Genomic DNA, 21,513 nt, shown 5'->3' on the forward strand with positions numbered 1-21,513 from the left:
CACCCTGATTCTGTCCCTTTAAATTACATTTGAGTACAAAGAAAATAGGGCAATCTGTGATTATGCATATATTCATTACAAACTACTGCACAAATATTTGGCTCATAACTATGAGTTAAATGGTATGACATTTCCATGAGAAAATTAATTACTTGAACATGTGCTGTATAAAATATGTCAAATCACTTATTTGGATGTTGTAGATTGCACATTAGTTTTTAACCAAAGGAAATACATGAGAAATAAACATAAAATGCACACTCTATGTATTGTAAATGTCATGTTATGCCCAAGGGCCTCTTGCAAGTGAACAATTCTTTTCTGGATGAGGAGAGTGGTGTCTGAAAGATCATAAGATCACAGATCCAAAAAAGAGAGTCACGTTGCAATGGCTTCTTCATGCATTTAAAGGTTGCACCTATTGATAACATGTCTATTTAAAGACTATGTTTCATACAAATAGCTATGTGTGAAAGAATGGGTAGATTAATCATTTCAGAGCCCAACCTGTCATCTAGAATCGTTTGGAAGTCTATCTGCCTAGGAATAAAAAATAAAGATTTATGGTTTGATATGAGTACCTACAGTCTGATGCTTTTTATGGTTTCAACGACTTTGAGAAAGATCTATATAAAGATCTCTAAGTTAGAGACTATAATAAATGCCACTGAAGTAAACATATACTACTACAATAAATGATAGAGTAAGAAAACTAAATGAAAAAAAGAGAAAAAGAATTAGTAAGGTCAGACACATACACAAACAAAATGTAGCCTGTGTTGTTTATTGAGAGCCAAGAAACATTCATAAATGGAAAGGAAATTCCCCAAGGAAGCATATGGGCTTCACTATGTATGCTTCGGAGGGAATATGCTTATTCAGCCGGGCATACAGTAGGACCTTCTCTGTATTAATATAGATACAGGATAACTGTGACATCCATCCTATAAACTAATCATGTTATACCAGTTTTATATACTCTGGTTTTAGGCTGAAGGATTTATCCTATAAAATAGCCAAGGTCACATAATTAGAATGTCTTATGTCAAACTTCTGATTCTAAAAATGATATTTGTCCTTCAAGTCACAGAATTTACACATGGTCTGATTTATTTCTCAATTTCTTAGCTTCAGTACAAGGGTTCTCTAGGCTACAATTATTTACTTGAACACATTTGCACTGAGACAGTACATTTTTTGTAGGGCACCGAAGTACATGCTTTTGCTCTGATTAAGTCTTCTCTTTATGTATGAATGAGTGTTTTCACAATTGCAGTGGCTAAGGATGAGTTCATCAAGAGTAATGTTCTCAGAGGCTGTGGGCGTTTTGCTTTAGGAGGCAATAATGAGAAATTTTCCGTGCTAACTTGGACACAGCTGATGATTTGAACTACTTTAAAGTATGTGGGTGGAGGCCAGAGTTTTGTTAATAATAATCATAAAAAAGGAATATGTATGGAGCAGAGAGAAGGGATGCATAAAGAAATGTTCTCTGGTCAAACCAGTAACCTACACTTCTGGTGGCTAATTTTATGTATTAATTTGACTGGGTGCCCAGATACCCGGTTAAATATTCTTTTGGGTATCTGTGACGGTATTTCTGGATGAGATTAGCATTTCAGTTGGTAGACTGAGTAAAGCAGATTGCCCTTCCTAATGTGGGCGGGCCATATCTAATCCATTGAAGGTGTGAATAGAACAAAAGGCTGAGTAAGGAGAATTTTTTCTCTGCCCATCTTTAAGCTGGGATGTCAGTCTTCTCCTATCTTCAAACTCAGACTCAGACTGGAACACACCATCAACTCTCCTGGTTCTTAGGCCTCGAGATAGCCCGGAACTATACCACTGGTACATCTGGGTCTCCAGCTGGCCAACTGCAGGTCTTGGGACTTCTTAACCTCCATAATCACATAATACAATTCCTTATAATAAAATGTATATTCTATTTTTGTTTCTCTGGGGAACCCAGATGAAGTCACCTACGTGCTGAACCTGACAGCTAGAGTACATAATTTTTTAGCATACCCATCTGTCTCTGAGAAAATATGTCATGATTTACTTGAGTCTTTCTTTCATTTTAAGATAAACAACTAATGATTAAAAAGAATACAGTTCGGGCAGCCTGGGTGGCTCACCGGTTTAGCACTGCCTTCAGCCCAGGGTATGATCCTTGAAACCCAGAATCAAGTCCCATGTCAGGATCCTTGCAGGGAGCCTGCTTCTCCCTTTGCCTGTGTCCCTGCCTCTCTCTCTCTCTCTCTCTCTCTCTCTGTGTCTTTCATGAATAAATAAATAAAATCTTTTTTTTTTTATGATAGTCATACATGCACCAGGAGCCCGACGTGGGATTCGATCCTGGGTCTCCAGGATTGCGCCCTGGGCCAAAGGCAGGCGCCAAACTGCTGCGCCACCCAGGGATCCCATAAATAAAATCTTTTAAAAATAAATAAACAAATAAATAAATAAAATACAGTTCGACTTTAACAACATGATTCAAATAACTAAAATATTTCATGTAGGAATTAATATTTTCACTTACTAGCAAATGTTAAATACCACAGTTTGCACTTTGCTTCACTGTTTTAAATTTTATTTTATTTTATTTTTTTGGTTTTTTTGTTTTAAATTTTAAAAACAAATACAGACTCCAAGTGATAAACCCAGAAGGATCAAATTGAACCATCTCATCTTCTTCTGGTTCATAATTACTGTGCTATCATTGCTTATGTCTCTTTTTTTTCCCTTTTTTGAAAAACTTATTTATTTTAGAGAGAGATAGTGAGAGGGTGGGGAGGGGGGCAGAGGGAGAAGGAGAGAGAAACTTAAGCAAGACTCTATGCTGAACACTGAGTACCACACAGACCTTGATCTCATGAGCCTGAGATCATGACCTGAGCCAAAACCAAGAGTTGGACACCTAACCAACTATGCCACTCAGGTTGTGGGTGCCTATTATTGATGCGCCTATCATTGTTTATTTCTTTTTTGTTTTGAAGATTTTATTTATTTATTCACAAGAGACAGAGAGAGAGAGAGGCAGAGACATAGGCAGAGGGAGAAGCAGGCTCCCCACAGGAAGCCTGATGAGCGACTCGATCCCAGGACTCTGGGATCATGACCTGAGCCAAAGGCGGATGTTCAACCGCTGAGCCACCCAGGTGCCCCTCATTGCTTATTGCTAATCAACTATTTAATCTCAGGAATATGCATTATCATAGTAATTAGAGACAAAAACTGTGCCTAAATTCTGATAATTATGAACTATTACATTAAAAAAATTTATTTATTTATTTATTCATGACAGAGAGAGAGAGAGAGAGAGAGGCAGAGACACAGGCAGAGGGAGAAGCAGGCTCCACGCTGGGAGCCAGACACAGGACTCGATCCTGGGTCTCGATCCCGGGACTCCAGGATCGCACCCCAGGCCAAAGGCAGGCGCCAAACTGCTGAGCCACCCAGGGATCCCCGAACTATTACATTCTTACTCTCCAATCAGACAGAAGATAAATATTGTAGGATCTCACTTATATGTGGAATATAAAAAAGGTGAACTCACAGAACCAGAGATTAGAATGGTGGCTTCCAGATGCTGAAGGGTGGGGGAATTGAGAGATATTGGGCAAAGGGTATAAGATTCCAGTTATTAGATTAATAAATTCTGGTGATGTACAGCATGGTGATTTTAGCTAATAATACTGTATTATATACTTGAATGTTGCTAAGCCAATGAATCTTAAATGTTCTCAGCACCAAAAAGGAATGGTAACTATGTGACAGCATGGCGGTGTTAGCTAATGCTATTGTGGTAATCTGCAACCTATAAATGCATCAACACACTGTTTTCCTTTTTTTTTTTTTATTTATTTATGATAGTCACAGAGAGAGAGAGAGAGAGAGGCAGAGACACAGGCAGAGGGAGAAGCAGGCTCCATGCACCGGGAGCCCGATGTGGGATTTGATCCCGGGTCTCCAGGATCGCGCCCTGGGCCAAAGGCAGGCGCCAAACCGCTGCGTCACGCAGGGATTCCCTATTGTGGTTACATCATATAAAATCCTGTTTATTGAAGCTGTCAAGAAATTCAATTTAAAAAGAAAAGGTGAGATTCAAACCCAGATTCTCTAATTATGAATCCCATCCTCTTTACCCTACTCCAGGAGTCCTTTCATCTGTTAATGAAGGTCCAAAGGAGAATGTTTAGGATTTTCTTTTTTTTCTGCCTCCTGTATGTTCATCTGTTTTGTTTAATAAATTCCATATATGAGTAAAATCATATTGCATTTGTCTTTCTCTGACTTATTCCGCTTAGCATAATACCCTGTAGTTCCATCCATGTCATTGAAAATGGCAAGATTTCACTCTTTTTGATGGCTGAGTACTATTCCATTGTATATATATTTCACATCTTCTTTATCCATTCATTACTCGATGGACATTTGTGCTCTTTCCATAGTTTGGCTATTGTTGATAATGCTGCTTTTAAACATTGGGGTGCATGTGCCCCTTTGAATCTGTATTTTTGTATCCTTTGGGTAAATACCTAGTAGTGCAATTGCTGGGTTGTAGGTTACTTCTGTTTTTAACTTTTTTGAGGAACCTCCATACTGTTTTCCAGAGTGGCTGCACCAGTTTGCATTCCCACCAACTGTGCAAGAGGGTTCCCCTTTCCCCACATTTGCACCAATAGCTATTGTTTCTTGTGTTGTTAATCTTAGCCGTTCTGACAGGTGTGAGGTGGTATCTCATTGTGGTTTTGATCTGCATTTCTCTGATGATGAGTGATGCTGAGCATCTTTTCATGTGTTTGTTGGCCATCTGGATTTCTCCTTTAGAAAAATATCTATTCATGTCTTCTGCCCATTTCTTAACTGGATTATTTGTTTTTTGGGTGTTAAGTTTGATAAGTTCTTCATAAATTTTGGATACTAACCTTTTATCACATATGTCATTTGCAAATATCTTCTCCCATTCCATAGGCTGCCTTTTAATTTTGTTGATTGTTTCCTTTGCAGTGCAGAAGCTTTTTATCTTGCTGCAGTACCAGTTGCTCATTTTTGCTTTTGTTTCCCTTTCCTCCAGCATAGTGTCTAGTAAGAAGTTACTCTGGCTAAGGTCAAAGAGGTTGCTGCCTGTATTCTCCTCTAGGATTTTAATGGATTCCTGTATCACATTTGGGTCTTTTATCCATTTTGAATATATTTTTGTGTATGGTGCAAGGAAATGGTCCAGCTACATTCTTCTGCATGTTGCTGTCCAGTTTTCCCAACACCATTTGTTGAAGAGACAGTCTTTTTCTTTCCATTGGATATTCTTTCTTGCTTTGTTGAAGATTAGTTGACCATAGAGTTGAGGGCCCATTCCTGGGTTCTCTATTACATTCCATTGATCTATGTGTCTGTTTCTGCACCAGTAACGTACTATCTTGATCACTATAGCTTCGTAATATAGCTTGAAATCAGGAATCATGATCCCTCCAGCTTTTCTTTTCTTTTTCAGGAATGCTTTGGCTATTCAGGGTCTTTTGTGGTTCCATACACATTTTAGGATTGTTTATTTTAGCTCTATGAAAAATTCTGGTGGTATTTTGATAGGGATTGCATTAAATATGTTGATTACTTTGGGTAGCACAAACATTTTAACAATGTTTGTTCTTCCAATCCATGACCATGGAATATGTTTCCATTTCTTTGTGTCATCTTCAATTTCTTCATAAGTGTTCTAGTTTTCAGAGTACAGATCTTTTACCTCTTTGGTTAAGTTTACTTCTAGGTATCTCATGGGTTTGGGTGCAATTGTAAATGGGATCAATTCCTTGATTTCTTTTTCCATTGCTTCATTATTGGTGTAGAGAAATGCAACAGATTTCTGTACATTGATTTTATATCTTGCAACTTTGCTGAATTCATATATTAGTTCTAGCAATTTTTTGGTGGAGACTCTTGGGTTTTCTACATAGAGTATCATGTTGTCTGCAAATATTGAAAGCTTGACTTTTTCCTTGCCAACTTAGATGCCTTTTATTTCTTTTTGTTGTCTGATTGCTGAGGCTAAGACTTCTAGTACTACGTTAAATAGTAATGCTGAGAGTGGACATCCCTGTCTTGTTCCTGATCATAGAGGAAAAGCTCTCAGTTTTTCCCCATTGAGGATGATATTAGCTGTGGGTTCTTCATATATGGCCTTTATGAAGTTGAGGTATGTTCGTTCCATCTATTACTACTTTATTGAGGGTTTCTATTAAGAATGGATGCTGTATTTTGTCAAATGCTCTTTCTGCTTATATTGAGAGGATGATATGGTTCTTATTCTTTCTTTTTTTTTAAAGATTTTATTTATTTATTCATGAGACACACACACACACACACAGAGAAAGAGAGAGAGAGAGGCAGAGGGAGAAGCAGGTTCCATGCAGGGAGCCAGATGTGGGACTCAATCCCTGGTCTCCAGGATCGCACCCCCAGGCCGCAGGCAGCGCTAAACCACTAAGCCACTGGGGCTGCCCCCTTTTATTTTGTTAATGTGGTGTATCACGTTGATTGATTTGCAAAATGCTGTACATCTTAAACTTACGCAATGTTATGTGTAAGTTATATCTCAATAAACCTGGGAAAAAAAAGAAAAGATGAAAGGCTAAAAGTAGTTCAAGAAGTTAGAAAACAACAAGTAGGGAAAAAAATAAACTTTAAAAGGGAGGAGCAGAAATTACTGAAAAAAAATCTCAAATCAAAAGGAGGGATCCCTGGGTGGCGCAGTGGTTTGGCGCCTGCCTTTGGCCCAGGGTGCGATCCTGGAGACCCGGGATTGAATCCCACATCAGGCTCCCGGTGCATGGAGCCTGCTTCTCCCTCTGCCTATGTCTCTGCCTCTCTCTCTCTGTGACTATCATAAATAAAAATTTAAAAAAAATTAAAAAAAAAAAAGGAACAGCAAGGGATCCCTGGGTGGTGCAGCGGTTTAGCGCCTGCCTTTGGCCCAGGGCGCAATCCTGGAGACCCGGGATCGAATCCCACGTCGGGCTCCCGGTGCATGGAGCCTGCTTCTCCCTCTGCCTATGTCTCTGCCTCTCTCTCTGTGTGACTATCATAAATTAAAAAAAAAAAAAAAAAAGGAACAGCAAGATACAAAATGTTTCATATGAATATAAAGAAGACATACATGCATGATAGATCAGGATAAGCTTACTCTTATTCTTAATTGTTATGTTAACAGATAATTATTGTTAAAGTTTATACTTCTCATGTAACTTTATTTTTTCTAATACAAATTATTAGTGGGAGGAAAAAAACTTACTCTCCATACAAATGCATATACTACCTGAATCCATAGGTTTTGGGGTCTGACCATGTAACTGGGAGTTCTCCAAACTGACTTCCATGTAGAATACAATATTTATTAGATGGTAAGTAATAAAACCGTGCTAATTTGAGGCTTTTGACTTATTATTAAAACATAACCATAACCACAGTTTCTGTTTAGACCTTAAGCAAGCTCTGTTCAACATAGTAGCCATTAACCATATGTGACTAATGAGCACTTGCAATGTAGCTAGTCCAAATGGAGATGTGCTGTAAGTGGAAAATATACACCAAATTCCAGGGACTTAGTATGAAAAAATTATACAAAACATTTAACAATTTTTATATTGATTACATATTGGAATGGTAGTATTTGGATATACTGGATTAGATATATTATTAAAATTCATTTTACCAGGGCACCTGGATGGCTCAGTTAAGGATCTGCCTTTGACTCAGGTCATGATCCTGGGATCTTGAGGTTGAGCCCTGCATCAAGCTCCCTGCTCAGTGGGGAGTCTGCTTCTCTCTTTCCCTCTGCCCCTCCCTACAGCTTTTGCTCTGTCTCATGGTCTCTCTCTCTCAAATAAAATCTTTTAAAAAATTAATTTTGCCCTTTTCTTTTTACTTTTTTAATGTGCCTACTGGGAAATTTAAAATAACATATGAGGCTTGGATTATATTTCTTTTGGACAGCACTGCCCCCAGACCCAGAAAAGATTTCAGGAGAGTGGGGAGGGTATTTTACCACTGACATTTTTTAGAATTGTCGGTGCAAGGTGAAAATAAAAAGCAGAATGAATTCTTGTCAGCTTTAATATTGTTTTAAAATTCTCTATTGCCGGGCAGCCCGGGTGGCTCAGCAGTTTAGCGCTGCCTTCAGTCCCAGGGCCTGGTCCTGGAGTCCCAGGATCGAGCCCCACGTGGGGCTCCCTGCATGGAGCCTGCTTCTCCCTCTGCTGTGTCTCTGCCTCTCTCTCTCTCTCTCTTTCTCTCTCCCTCTCTGTGTGTGTGTGTCTCATGAATAAATAAATAAAATCTTAAAAAAAAAATCTCTATTGCCAATGTATCCACTTACTGCTTGCACTCAAGGCCCAGTGCCCCTAACTACTTGATATGCCACTAAATCAGATCAGTCAAGCTCACACTACGGAAGGGTCCTCCCCCAGATCACAGACTACTCAGTTGAGCATTTGCTGTCCTCTCATTTTCCACTGTCCCTTCAATTTTTCTGCCCTCCTCACTCCCACTTCTAGGTATCATTAACATTGTTCTTTCTCACCAAATATTCTATCTGAAATATTTAAGCATCTATCTCTTCTGCTTGTTGAAATTCCACTGCTTTTTTCCAGTTCAAGGCTCCTCCCTCAAATCTTCCTCTAAGACTCCAGTCCTCAGGGATCTATTCTTTTTCCAATTTCTCTCCTGTGTTCTCTAACTTTTTTTCCAGTTCAAGGCTCCTCCCTCAAATCTTCCTCTAAGACTCCAGTCCTCAGGGGGATCTATTCTTTTTCCACTTTCTCTCCTGTGTTCTCTAACTTGTTGAGACAAGTCTGGTCCATACTACCCATTTGAATGGACAAATGGCATTTTGTCATTGCTTAAAAGTTTTTATTAGTGTGTATGTTCACTGAGAGGTTCTTAAATAGCTAGAATTTTTTTAAAAGATTTTATTTATTTATTCATGAGAGACACAGAGAGAGAGGCAGAAAGAGAAGCAGGCTCCCTGCAGGGAGCCCAATATGGAACTTGATCCCAGGACTCCAGGATCACACTCTGAGCAAAAGATAGATGCTTAACCACTGAGCCACCCAGGCATCCCAAATAGCTAGAATTTAAATGTCTTTTTCGTCTCATTCAGGACCTAACACAATGTTATGACATTTTATATGTTCAATAGATAATTGTTGAATGAGTGAATAAATAAATGAATGATTGGCATCATTGGTTAGATTTATTTTATTTTTTATTTATTTTATTTTTTGTATATTTTTTATTGGCATTCAATTTGCTAACATATAGCATAACACCCAGTGCTCATCCTGTCAAGTGCCCCCCTCAGTGCCCATCACCCAGTCACCCCATCCCCCTGCCCACCTCCCTTTCGACTACCTCCTGTTTGTCTCCCAGAGTTAGGAGTCTCTCATGTTCTGTCTCCCTCTCTGATATTTCCCACTCATTTTCACTCCTTTCCCCTTTATTCCCGTTCACTATTTTTTATATTCCCCGGATGAATGAGACCATATAATGTTTGTCCTTCTCCTATTGACTTACTTCACTCAGCATAATCCCCTCCAGTTCCATCCACGTTGAAGCAAATGGTGGGTATTTGTCATTTCTAATGGCTGAGGAATATTCCATTGTATATATGGACCACATCTTCTTTTTTTCATTCATCTTTCGATGGACACTGAGGCTCTTTCCACAGTTTGGCTATTGTGGCCATTGCTGCCATAAACATCGGGGTGCAGGTGTCCTGGCGTTTCACTTCATCTGTACCTTTGGGGTAAATCCCCAGCAGTGCAATTGCTGGGTCGTAGGGCAGGTCTATTTTTAACTCTTTGAGGAACCTCCACACAGTTTTCCAGAGTGGCTGCACCAGTTCACATTCCCACCAACAGTGCAAGAGGGTTCCCCTTTCTCCACATCCTCTCCAACATCTGTTGTTTTCTGTCTTGTTAATTTTCCCCATTCTCACTGGTGTGAGGTGGTATCTCATTGTGGTTTTGATTTGTATTTCCCTGATGGCAAGTGATGCGGAGCATTTTCTCATGTGCTTTTTGGCCATGTCTATGTCTTCCTCTGTGAGATTTCTGTTCATGTCTTTTGCCCATTTCATGATTGGATTGTTTGTATCTTTGCTGTTGAGTTTAATAAGTTCTTTATGATCTTGGACACTAGTCCTTTATCTGATGCGTCATTTGCAAATATCTTCTCCCATTCTGTAGGTTGTCTTTTAGTTTTGTTGACTGTTTCTTTTGCTGTGCAGAAGCTTTTTATCTTGATTAAGCCCCAATAGTTCATTTTTGCTTTTGTTTCCCTTGCCTTCATAGATGTATCTTACAAGAAGTTGCTGTGGCCAAGTTCAAAAAGGGTGTTGCCTGTGTTCTCTTCTAGGATTTTGATGGATTCTTGTCTCACATTTAGATCTTTCATCCATTTTGAGTTTATCTTTGTGTCTGGTGTAAGAGAATGGTCTAGTTTCATTCTTCTGCACATGGCTGTCCAATTTTCCCAGTGCCATTTATTGAAGAGACTGTACTTTTTCCAGTGGATAGTCTTTCCTGCTTCGTCGAATATTAGTTGACCATAAAGTTGAGGGTCCACTTCTGGGTTCTCTATTCTGTTCCATTGATCTATGTGTCTGTTTTTGTGCCAGTATCACACTGTCTTGATGATCACAGCTTTGTAGTACAACTTGAAATCCGGCATTGTGATGCCCCCGGCTCTGGTTTTCTTTTTCAATATTCCCCTGGCTGTTCGTGGTCTTTTCTGATTCCACACAAATCTTAAGATGATTTGTTCTGTCTCTCTGAAGAAAGCCCATGGTATTTTGATAGGGATTGCATTAAATGTGTAAATTGCCCTGGGTAACATTGACATTTCCACAATATTAATTCTTCCAATCCATGAGCATGGAATATTTTTCCATCTCTGTGTCTTCCTCGATTTCTTTCAGAAGTCTTCTGTAGTTTTTAGGGTATAGATCCTTTACCTCTTTGGTTAGGTTTATTCCTAGGTATCTTATGCTTTTGGTTGCAATTGTAAATGGGATTGACTCCTTATTTTCTCTTTCTTCAGTCTCATTGTTAGTGTATAGAAATGCCACTGGTTTCTGGGCATTGATTTTGTATCCTGCCACACTGCCAAATTGCTGTATGAGTTCTAGCAATCTTGGGGTGGAGTCTTTTGGGTTTTCTATGTACAGTACCATGTCATCTGCAAAGAGGGAGAGTTTGACTTCTTTGCCCATTTGAATGCCTTTTATTTCGTTTTGTTGCCTGATTGCTGAGGCTAGGACTTCCAGTACTATGTTGAATAGCAGTGATGAGAGTGGACATCCCTGTCGTGTTCCTGATCTTAGGGGAAAGGCTCCCAGTGTTTCCACATTGAGAATGATATTTGCTGTGGGCTTTTCATAGATGGCTTTGAAGATGCTGAGGAATGTTCCCTCTATCCCTACACTCTGAAGAGTTTTAATCAGGAATGGATGTTTTTATTTTTTCAAACGCTTTCTCTGCATCTATTGAGAGCATCATATTGGTTCTTGTTTTTTCTCTTGTCGATGTGATCTATCATGTTGATTGCTTTACGAGTGTTGAATCAGCCTTGCATCCAGGGGATAAATCCCACTTGGTCACGGTGAATAATCTTCTTCATATACTGTAGGATCCTATTGGCTAGTATCTTGTTGAGAATTTTTGCGTCTGTGTTCATCAGGGATATTGGTCTATAATTTTCCCTTTTGGTGGGGTCTTTGTCTGGTTTTGGAATTAAGGTGATGCTGGCCTCATAGAACGAGTTTGAAAGTATTCCATCTCTTTCTGTCTTTCGGAACAGCTTTAGTAGAATAGGTATTGATTCTTCTTTAAATGTTTGATAGAATTCCCCCGGGAAGCCATCTGGCCCTGGATTTCTGTGTCTTGGGAGGTTTTTGTTGACTGCTTCAATTTCCTCCCTGGTTATTGGCCTGTTCAGGTTTTCTATTTCTTCCTGTTCCAATTTTGGTAGCTTGTGGTTTTCCAGAAATGTGTCCATTTCTTCTAGGTTGCTTTATTTAATTAATTAATTAATTAATTAATTAATTAATTATTTTTATTTATTTAAAGATTTTATTTATTTATTCAGAGAGAGAGAGAGAGAGAGAGAGACAGAGGCAGAGTCACAGGCAGAGGGAGAAGCAGGCTCCATGAAGGGAGCCCGACATGGGACTCGATCCCGGGTCTCCAGGATCACACCTTGGGCTGCAGGCGGCTCTAAACTGCTGTGCCACCGGGGCTTCCCTAGGTTGCCTAATTTATTGGTGTATAGCTCCTCATAATACGTTTTTCAAATCGTTTGTATTTCCTTGGTATTGGTTGTGATCTCTCCTTTTTCATTCATGATTTTATTTTTTTGAGTTTTCTCTTTTGTTTTTAATAAGGCTGGCTAATGGTTTATCTATTTTACTAATTCTTTCAAAGAACCAACTCCTGGTTTTGTTGATCTGTTCTACAGTTCTTCTGGTCTCTATTTCATTGAGTTCTTCTCGAATCTTTATTAATTCTCTTCTTCTGCTGGGTGTAGGTTTTATTTGCTGTTCTTTCTCCAGTTCCTTTAGGTGCAAGGTTAGCTTGTGTATTTGAGTTTTTTCCGATTTTTTGAGGGATGCTTGTATTGCAATGTATTTCCCTCTTAGGACTGCTTTTGTTGTATCCCAAGAATTTTGAATGGTTGTATCCTCCCTCATTCTCATTAGATTCCATGAATCTTTTTAATTCTTCTCTAATTTCCTGGTTGACTCATTCATCTTTTACCATGATGCTCTTTAACCTCCATGTGTTTGAGTTTTTTCCAAATTTCTTCTTGCGATTGAGCTCAAGTTTCAAAGCATTATGGTCTGAAAATATGCAGGGGACAATCCCAATATTTTGGTATCAGTTGAGATCTGATTTGTGACCCAGTATGTGGTCTATTCTGGAGAAAGTTCAATGTGCACTTGAGAAGAATGTGTATTCAGTTGCATGCAGATGAAAAGTTCTGTAAATATCTGTGAAATCCATATGGTCCAGTGTATCATTTAAAGCCCTTGTTTCTTTGGTGATGTTGTGCTTAGAAGATCTTTCATGTGCAGAAAGTGCCGTGTTGAAGCTTCCCAGTTAGTGTATTTATTATTATCTAAGTATGTCTTTACTTTGGTTATTAATTGATATACTTGGCAGCTCTCACATTAGGGGCATAAATATCCATGATTGTTAGGTCTTCTTGTTGGATAGACCCTTTAGCTATGATATAGTGTCCTCTTCATCTCTTCCTATAGTCTTTGGGATAAACATTAGTTTATCTGATATGAGGATTGCTATCCCTGTTTTCTTTTGAGGGCCATTTGAATGGTAAATGATTCTCCAACCTTTCATTTTCAGGCTTGAGGTGTCGTTAGGTCTAAAATGAGTCTCTTGTAGACAGCAAATAGATGGGTCCTGCTTTTTTATCCAGTCTGAAACCCTGCGTGTTTTGTTGGGATCATTAAGCCCATTCACATTCAGAGTTACTATAGAAAGATATGAATTTAGTGACTGAATAATACCTATTCAGTCCCTATTTTTTTGGATTATTTCTTTGGGCTTCCTCTTTATTTTACAGGGTTCCCCTTAATATTTCTTGCAGAGCTGGTTTGGTGGTCACATATTCTTTCAGTTTTTGCCTATCTTGGAAGCTCTTTCTCTCTCCTTCTATTCTGAATGAGATCCTTGCTGGATAAAGTATTCTTTGCTGCATGTTCTTCTCATTTAGGACCCTGAATATATCCTGCCAGCCCTTTCTGGCCTGCCAGGTCTCTGTGGAGAGGTCTGCTCTTAATCTAATATTTCTCCCCATATAAGTTAGGGATCTCTTGTTTCTTGCTGCTTCAAGGATTTTCTCTTTATCTTTGGAATTTGCAAGTTTCACTATTAAATGTTGAGGTATTGAACGGTTTTTATTGATCTTAGGGGGTGACCTCTCTATCTACTGGATCTGAATGCCTGTTTCCCTCCTCAAATTAGGAAAGTTCTCAGCTGTGATTTGTTAAAATATGCTTTCTGGTCCTCTGTCCCTCTCGGCACCCTCTGGAACCCCAATTAAATGCAGATTTTTCCTTCTGAGGCTGTCATTTATTTCCCTTAACCTTTCCTCATGGTCTTTTGTTTTTCTCTTTTTTCCTTAGCTTCCTTCCTTGCCATCAACTTGCCTTCCTTGTCACTTACTCTTTCTTCTACCTCATTAACCTTTGTCATTAGGACCTCCAGTTTGGATTGCATCTCATTCAATTGATTTCAGCTTGATTAGATCTACATTCTGCATTCATGAAGTCTCTTGACTCCTTTATGCTTTTTTTTCCAAAGCCACCAGTAGCTTTATAATTGTGATTCTGAATTGGCTTTCTGACATCGAATTGTAATCCAAATTCTGTAACTCTGTGGCAGAGAGGACTGTTTCTGATTCTTCTTTTGTGGTGAGTTCTTTTTTCTAGTCATTTTGCTCAGTGCAGAGTGGCTAAAAGCGAGTTGTACTGGAAAAAGAAGGAAAAAAAAGTAAAGCAAAAAAAAAAAAAAAGTTGAGGTTCCCTCTGGTTCTATATACTTGAATTCCTCGACTTCCCCTGGAGCTTTCCAGTGCTTCTGGGTCAAGAACTTCCTCTTCCTCTGTCCTTCCAGCGGGTCTTCTGGGCGAGGGGTTGCTCTGCTGATTCTCAGGTGTGTGCACCTGGGGGAGCTGCCCCACCTCCTGCTAGGTGCACGGCTCAGTGGTAGTTGTTGACCCCATGAGGCCTCTGTCCACTGGCAGCCCCTCTCCATCCCAGGCACAGGGTGACACTGGGAGGAACAACAACACTGGCGGTGGCCAGCTCTCCATCTCTGGAGTCAGGTCCTGCAGTAACTACTGCAGTCTCCCAGTCCACACTGGCCTGGGTGTTCCCAGGGCGGCAGGGGGCACTGATCTGCACAGCTCAGGGGTGCCTGGTGGCAGGAGAGTCCTCACTGTCCTGTGGCTTCCCCGCCTCCGCCTGTCCCAGGGGGAGCACAGGATCCTGGGCTGTGTCCCCCGGTGCTCTGGGATCCGGGGCCTGTGCTGCTGGAATCTTGCTCCCACGGCCGCAGCCCCCAAAGGCAGCAGGGGCAGCCCCCTCCACCGGGAGCCCCCTCCACCGGGAGCCCACCGGGAGCCACTCTGCACTGAGCCCCCTCCACCGGGAGCCCCCCCAAATGACCCCGAGGCCCCACCGGGCACACTCCAGCCCTTTACCAAGATGGGCCCGCAGTGTGCGGTGTGCTCTCCCCCAGGCACCCCTCCTCTGTTAGTGACCCCGGGAGATTGGAGGCTCCATTGGCCCGTCTAGGATCCTGCCTGATTTCCCTGCTGAGCGCCTCTCCATCAGGGAAGAATCTGGGGCAGATTGTTAAAGTTCCTGCTTCTCCTGGGTTGGGCTCTCCTGTCCTGGGCTCTCGCCACCCCCTTTAGCCCGGCTCCTCGCAGGGCCCCTCCCCCACTGGATTCTTTTTTATTTATTTTTCAGCCTTCCTACCTTGTTAGAAGCGCAAACTCTTCTCTCTGTAACATTCCAACTGTTTTCTCTTTAAATCTCAGATCAAATTCATAGGTGTTTCAGATGATTTAAAAGTTATCTAGGTAAGTTGGTGAGACCTGGTGACTTGGGGACCCTACTCCTCTGCCATCTTGCCCCTGTACTTATAGGTTAGATTTATTAAAACAAGTTCATCTGTGAGTGACAGCTCACCCAAAACAACAAATGTTTGTACAAGATAGACATCTTTTTTTCCTCATAATTTCTCTCACCTCTTTGTAATAGGCACAGAGCTCTTTGGGTACTCAGGTGTGTAGGGTGCCTTGACTCCTTCCACCTTTTGCCTGCCATTCCTAGGATATGGCCCTCATGCTTAGGGTTCAAGGGAATATTTTAACAGTATCAAAATGAATGAAATATTTAAGAATATATTTAGCAAAGAAAGTACACAACTTGTACACTGACAACTATAAAATTCCACTGGAAGAAATTAGAGAAGATTTAACTAATGGAAAGACAACTTATATTCATGTATCAGAAGACTTAATATTGATAAGATCAAAATAGTTCCCCAAATTGATCTACAGAGTCAGTGTAATCCCTATCTAAATTCTAGCTGACTTCTTGGCAGAGATTGACAGGCTGGTCCTAAAATTCATACAGGAATTCAAGAGATATAGAATAGCCACTGTAATTTTTTTTTAAAAAAAAGAAGAATCTTTTTAAAATCTCTAAAAAGAACAATCTTTAAAAAGAAGACCGAATTTTGCAGACTCAAACTTCCAAATTTCAATATTTGCTTCAGAGCTACAGTAATCAAGACAATGTGGTACTAACAGAAGGATAGACCAGTGGAATTAAGAGTTAAAAATAAACATTCACATTTACAATGAATTGATTTTTGATAAGTGTACCATGATGATTCAGTTGGAAAGAATATTCTTTTCAGTAAATGGTGTTGATATCCACATGCAAAGGGTTAAGTTGCACCTCTACCTCTACCTCTCACCATATACAAAAATTATTAGATCTAAATCTAATAGCTAAAACTATAAAACTCTTCAATGGAAACGTAGGAGTAATTCTTTCATGACCTTAGATTTAGACATGACACCAAAAGCAAAAGTAACAAAAGGAAAAATAGGTGAATGGGTCTTCATCAAAATTAAAAACTTGCGTATCAAAGGACATTATTGAGAAAGTGAAGAGGCAATCAAACAGAATGGGAGAAAAGATTTACAAATCATATCTCTAATAAAGATTTTGTGTTCAAAATAATATACAAAGAACTCTTCCAGGGATCCCTGGGTGGCGCAGCGGTTTGGCGCCTGCCTTTGACCCAGGGCGCGATCCTGGAGACCCGGGATCGAATCCCACATCGGGCTCCCGGTGCATGGAGCCTGCTTCTCCCTCTGCCTATGTCTCTGCCTCTCTTTCTCTCTCTGTGACTATCATAAATAAATAAAACTTAAAAAAAAAAAAAGAATGTGCGAGAGGCAGAGACATAGGCAGAGGGAGAAGCAGACTCCCTGTGGGGAGCCTGTCGTGGGACTTGATCCTAGGACCTGCGGATGGCACCCTGAGCTGAAGGCAGATGCCCATTCACTGAGCTACCCAGGCACCCCTCCCCCAAGTTTTTAATTTTTATTTATTTATTATTTATTTTTCTCCTCAGTTTTTTAAATGGCAAAAGACTTCCATAAACATTCCTCCAAAAAAATACACAAATGGCCAAAAATCACATGAAAAGATACTAACATCATTAACCATCAGAGAAATAAAACTCAAAACCAAAATGAGATCACATTTCATACTCACTAGGATGGCTCTAATGAAAAGATAAAATACAAGTGTTTGTGAGGATTAGAAGAAATTATAACCTTCATATGTTATTGATGGGAATGTGAAATGATATAGCTGCTATGGAAAAGTCTGGCAGTTCCTCAAAGGTTTAAACATAGATTTACCAAGACCCTGCAATTCCACCCCTTGGAATTTACCCAAGATAAAAGAAAACATATGTCCATACAAAAACTTGTACTTGGATGTTCATAGCACCATTATTCATAATAGCCCCAAAGTGGAACAAACCCAAATGGCCATAAACTGATGAATGGGTAAATAAAATGTAGCATAACCATACAATGGAATATCATTTGGTATTTTAAAAAGAAACACTAATACACAGTACAACATGGATGGATCTTGATGCTAAGTGAAAGAAGACAGCCACAAGAGACTACATGTTGTATAATTCTGTGTATTTGAAATGTCCAGGATAGGCAAATACATAGAGACATAAAGTAGATTAGTAATTGCCTAGGTCTAGATACTTGTGAGAGGAGAGTGAATGCTAATGAGTTTTGCTGGGGGATGATGAAAATGTTCTAAAATTGACTGTGTGATGTTTGCACAACTCTGTGAATATGCTAAAAGCTATTGAATTTTATACTTTAAATAGGTGATTTGCATGGTATATCATTTATATTTCAATAAAACTTTTATTAAAAAGAAACAATCCAGCATCTTAACCCAAGGAATTATATGGAAGAAGAATCAGGAAAAAAAGTGATAAGGGGAGCACATCTATGATTTCTTAGGAAAGTTCATGGACAGATTCATTTAATCTGCACAGTTTATGAGATTAGAACTATTATTACCTCCACTTTATCGGAGAAAAACTGAAGCACAGTCCTTTAAATAACTTTCTTACCCAGAAGCAAATAGGTTTAAAAAAAACAGGCAAAAGAGTATATCCCGTGTATTTGGAAATTAAGAACCCATTGGTTAAAAAAAATCATAAGAAAATTATAAAATTCTTAAACTGAAAATCAATGAAAATGTTATATATTTAATAATGTTAAATAGAGGGCAGCCCAGGTGGCTCAGTGGTTTAGTGTCACCTTAGGCCAGGGTGTGATCCTGGAGACCTGGGATGAAGTCCCCCGTTGGGCTCCCTGCATGGAGCCTGCTTCTCCCTCTGCCTGTGTCTCTGCCTCTCTCTTTTTGTGTCTCTCATGACTAAATAAACAAAATCTTAAAAAAAATAATAATGTTAAATAAACACTTTTGGTCTTGATCAAAAAAGAGCAAACACCCTTCCCCCTATTTCTCCCACAAAGTATAGCCTGGATACTATATATATATATATATATATATATATATATATATATATATATGACTTTCAAATGGGGACCAGTTAGGAACCTAGGGACTCAAGGAATGACACAGTAATGAGCTCCCTAGGCATACTTTTTGCCTGTGTCTATCAACACAGAAATGCCAGCAGACACAGGCCAAAAAAAAAAAAAAAAAAAAAACCCTAAAAAAGCTTTCTCTCTCTAACCATAGAACCAGGAAAGGGGCGACCTAGCAAGAAAACTTTTGGGCAACAACCACTCTGTTCCATCCAAACACCTTGGAAAAGATTTTCATCCCACTACTCAACACACCAGAAAAGGCCAAGGGGAGAGTTGAGTGGTCCCACCACTCAACACTCTCGCCAAGCTTTAATGAAGTGACTCAACGCCTCTGCCAGGTTGGTAAAATGTAAGGTCAAGTGGTTAGACTTTCGTCCCAGGCAGACAACAATGAAGTATCTCCCATAATGCCAGTGGAAATCACATGAGGAACTAGAACTTCCACTCCCACCTGGTGGTAAGAAAGAACCCTACCCTGTCTCTCCTTGCTGGAATGGTTTCAAAGAAGGCCTAGTAGAGAATCATGACTTTCACCACCACCTGGTGGCAACAAAGTCCCACTTCCAACCCCAGGGTGTCAATAGAGGCCAAGGGGGGACATCTGGACTTCTGCTCACAACCTGGCCGGAAAGAGGTTGTGTCCATATTCCTCTTAAAGCATGGTGTCAGAGGAAGTCTACTAAGACAAGAATTAAGTAAGATCCAGTGTGTCCTAACATAACACTAAAAATGTTCAGGCTACAATCTAAAATGACTAATGATCCAACAGCCAGGAAAATCTCAACTGGAATAAGAAGACAGTCAGCCGATGCCAACAATGAGGTGCCAATAGGTAAACTAAAATTATCTAAGAAGGATTTTAAAGTAGCCATTTCAAAATTACTTCAAAACACAATTATGAACATGATTAAAACAAATGAAAAAATAGAAAGTTTAAGCAAAGAAATGGTGTCAATAAAGAAATAAAAAGAAGAATCCAACAGAAACATTGGAACTGAAATATACAGTAACCAAGGTTAAAAAAAAAAAAAAAAACAAACCTCACTTGATAGGCTGAACATCAGAATGGAGGGGATAGAGAAGGGAATTGATAAACAGAAAGAACAATAGGAATTACCCAGTCTATACAAAGGAAAGGGAAAAAATAAATAGAGCCTCAGGGAACTGTAAAACTATAACAAAAGATCTAACATTCACGTCTTTAGAGTTATGAGAAGAGGAAAAATGTAAGATTGAAAAAGCATTTGAAAAAATCATGGCTGATTTCCTCAAATTTGGCAAAAGGCATAAGCCTACAAATTCAAGGAGCTTAATGAATTCTAAACAGAATAAACTCAAAGAAATTCATGCCACAGCACATGATAATCAAAATTCAAAAAACTAAAAATAAAGAAAAATCTTGACATCAATGAAAGAGCAATGATACCTTATCTATAGGGAAAATCATTCAAACGGCAGTGGATTTTTTTCTTTTCTTTTTTTTTTTTTTTTGGCAATGGATTTATTATCAGAAATTGTGGGGGATCCCTGGATGGCGCAGCGGTTTGGCGCCTGCCTTTGGCCCAGGGCACGATCCTGGAGACCCGAGATCGAATCCCACGTCGGGCTCCCGGTGCATGGAGCCTGCTTCTCCCTCTGCCTGTGTCTCTGCCTCTCTGTGTGTGTGTGTGTGTGTGACTATCATAAATAAATAAAAATTAAAAAAAAAAAAAAAGAAATTGTGTAGGTCATAAGAAAGTGGCACAAAATTTTTTATGTGCTATAAGAAAATAACTGTCAACTTAGAATTCTATAACCAGTTAAAATACTCCTAGGAATGAAGGGGAAATCAAGATATTTTCAAATAAAGAAAAACTAAGAGAATTTGTCACCAGCAGACTTACTCTAAAAAAATAGCTAATGGAAATTCTTGAAAAAGAAGAGGAATGATAAAAAATAAGAATTTAAAATATCAACAAGGAATAAAAAAATAAGAATAGTAAAAATATAGGCAAATAAAATAGTTTCCTTCTCTTGAATTTTCTGAATTTTTACTTTTGGAGCAAAAAAAAAAAAATTACATTATGTGATATGGTTCTCAGTGTATGTACACAAAATACTTAAAATAATTACAAATGGGAGGGAGGAAAGGAATTCACAGGAAGATAAGATTTATATATTGGTAAAATGTAGCCATCAGTAGAGTATGAAAACTCATCTATGTATAAGTATGTAACACTTAGGGCAACCATTAAAACTCTGTAGAAAGAGATATACTCAAAAAATACTCTAGGGTCAGGGGGACAGGGTTAGAGATGCTACTGGTATCTAGTGTTACAGGCCAGAGATGCTGTGAAATGCCCTACAACACACAGTACAGTCCTTCACGACAAAGATTTATGTCAATAGTACTAAGGCTGAGAAGCCCTGGCTTACATGCTTACCAGTGCTGGATATTATCATTCTTTTTAATAACATTTTTTGAAGTTTGTGTTTATGTTTCCTTTTACCTGGTCTCTATGTAGGCAGGGATAATTGGTTTTCCACAATCATCATTGCTTCATCATTCTTTTAATCTTACCTATCCTGTAGTTTGGAAAATGATACCTTATTTTATTTTGCACCTCTTCAGAAGAATGGAGCTGTTTTTACTTCTTATTTTAGGTATTATTTGAATTTTTTATAATGAACCTGTATTATTTTTATAATTTTTTTGACAAGCTATTAAAGATTTTTAAAAACTACAAATAAATCAAAATGAGATTCTAAAATATGTTC

Source organism: Canis lupus, chromosome X (genome assembly GCF_011100685.1).
Source record: "Canis lupus familiaris isolate Mischka breed German Shepherd chromosome X, alternate assembly UU_Cfam_GSD_1.0, whole genome shotgun sequence".
NCBI lineage: Eukaryota > Metazoa > Chordata > Mammalia > Carnivora > Canidae > Canis > Canis lupus.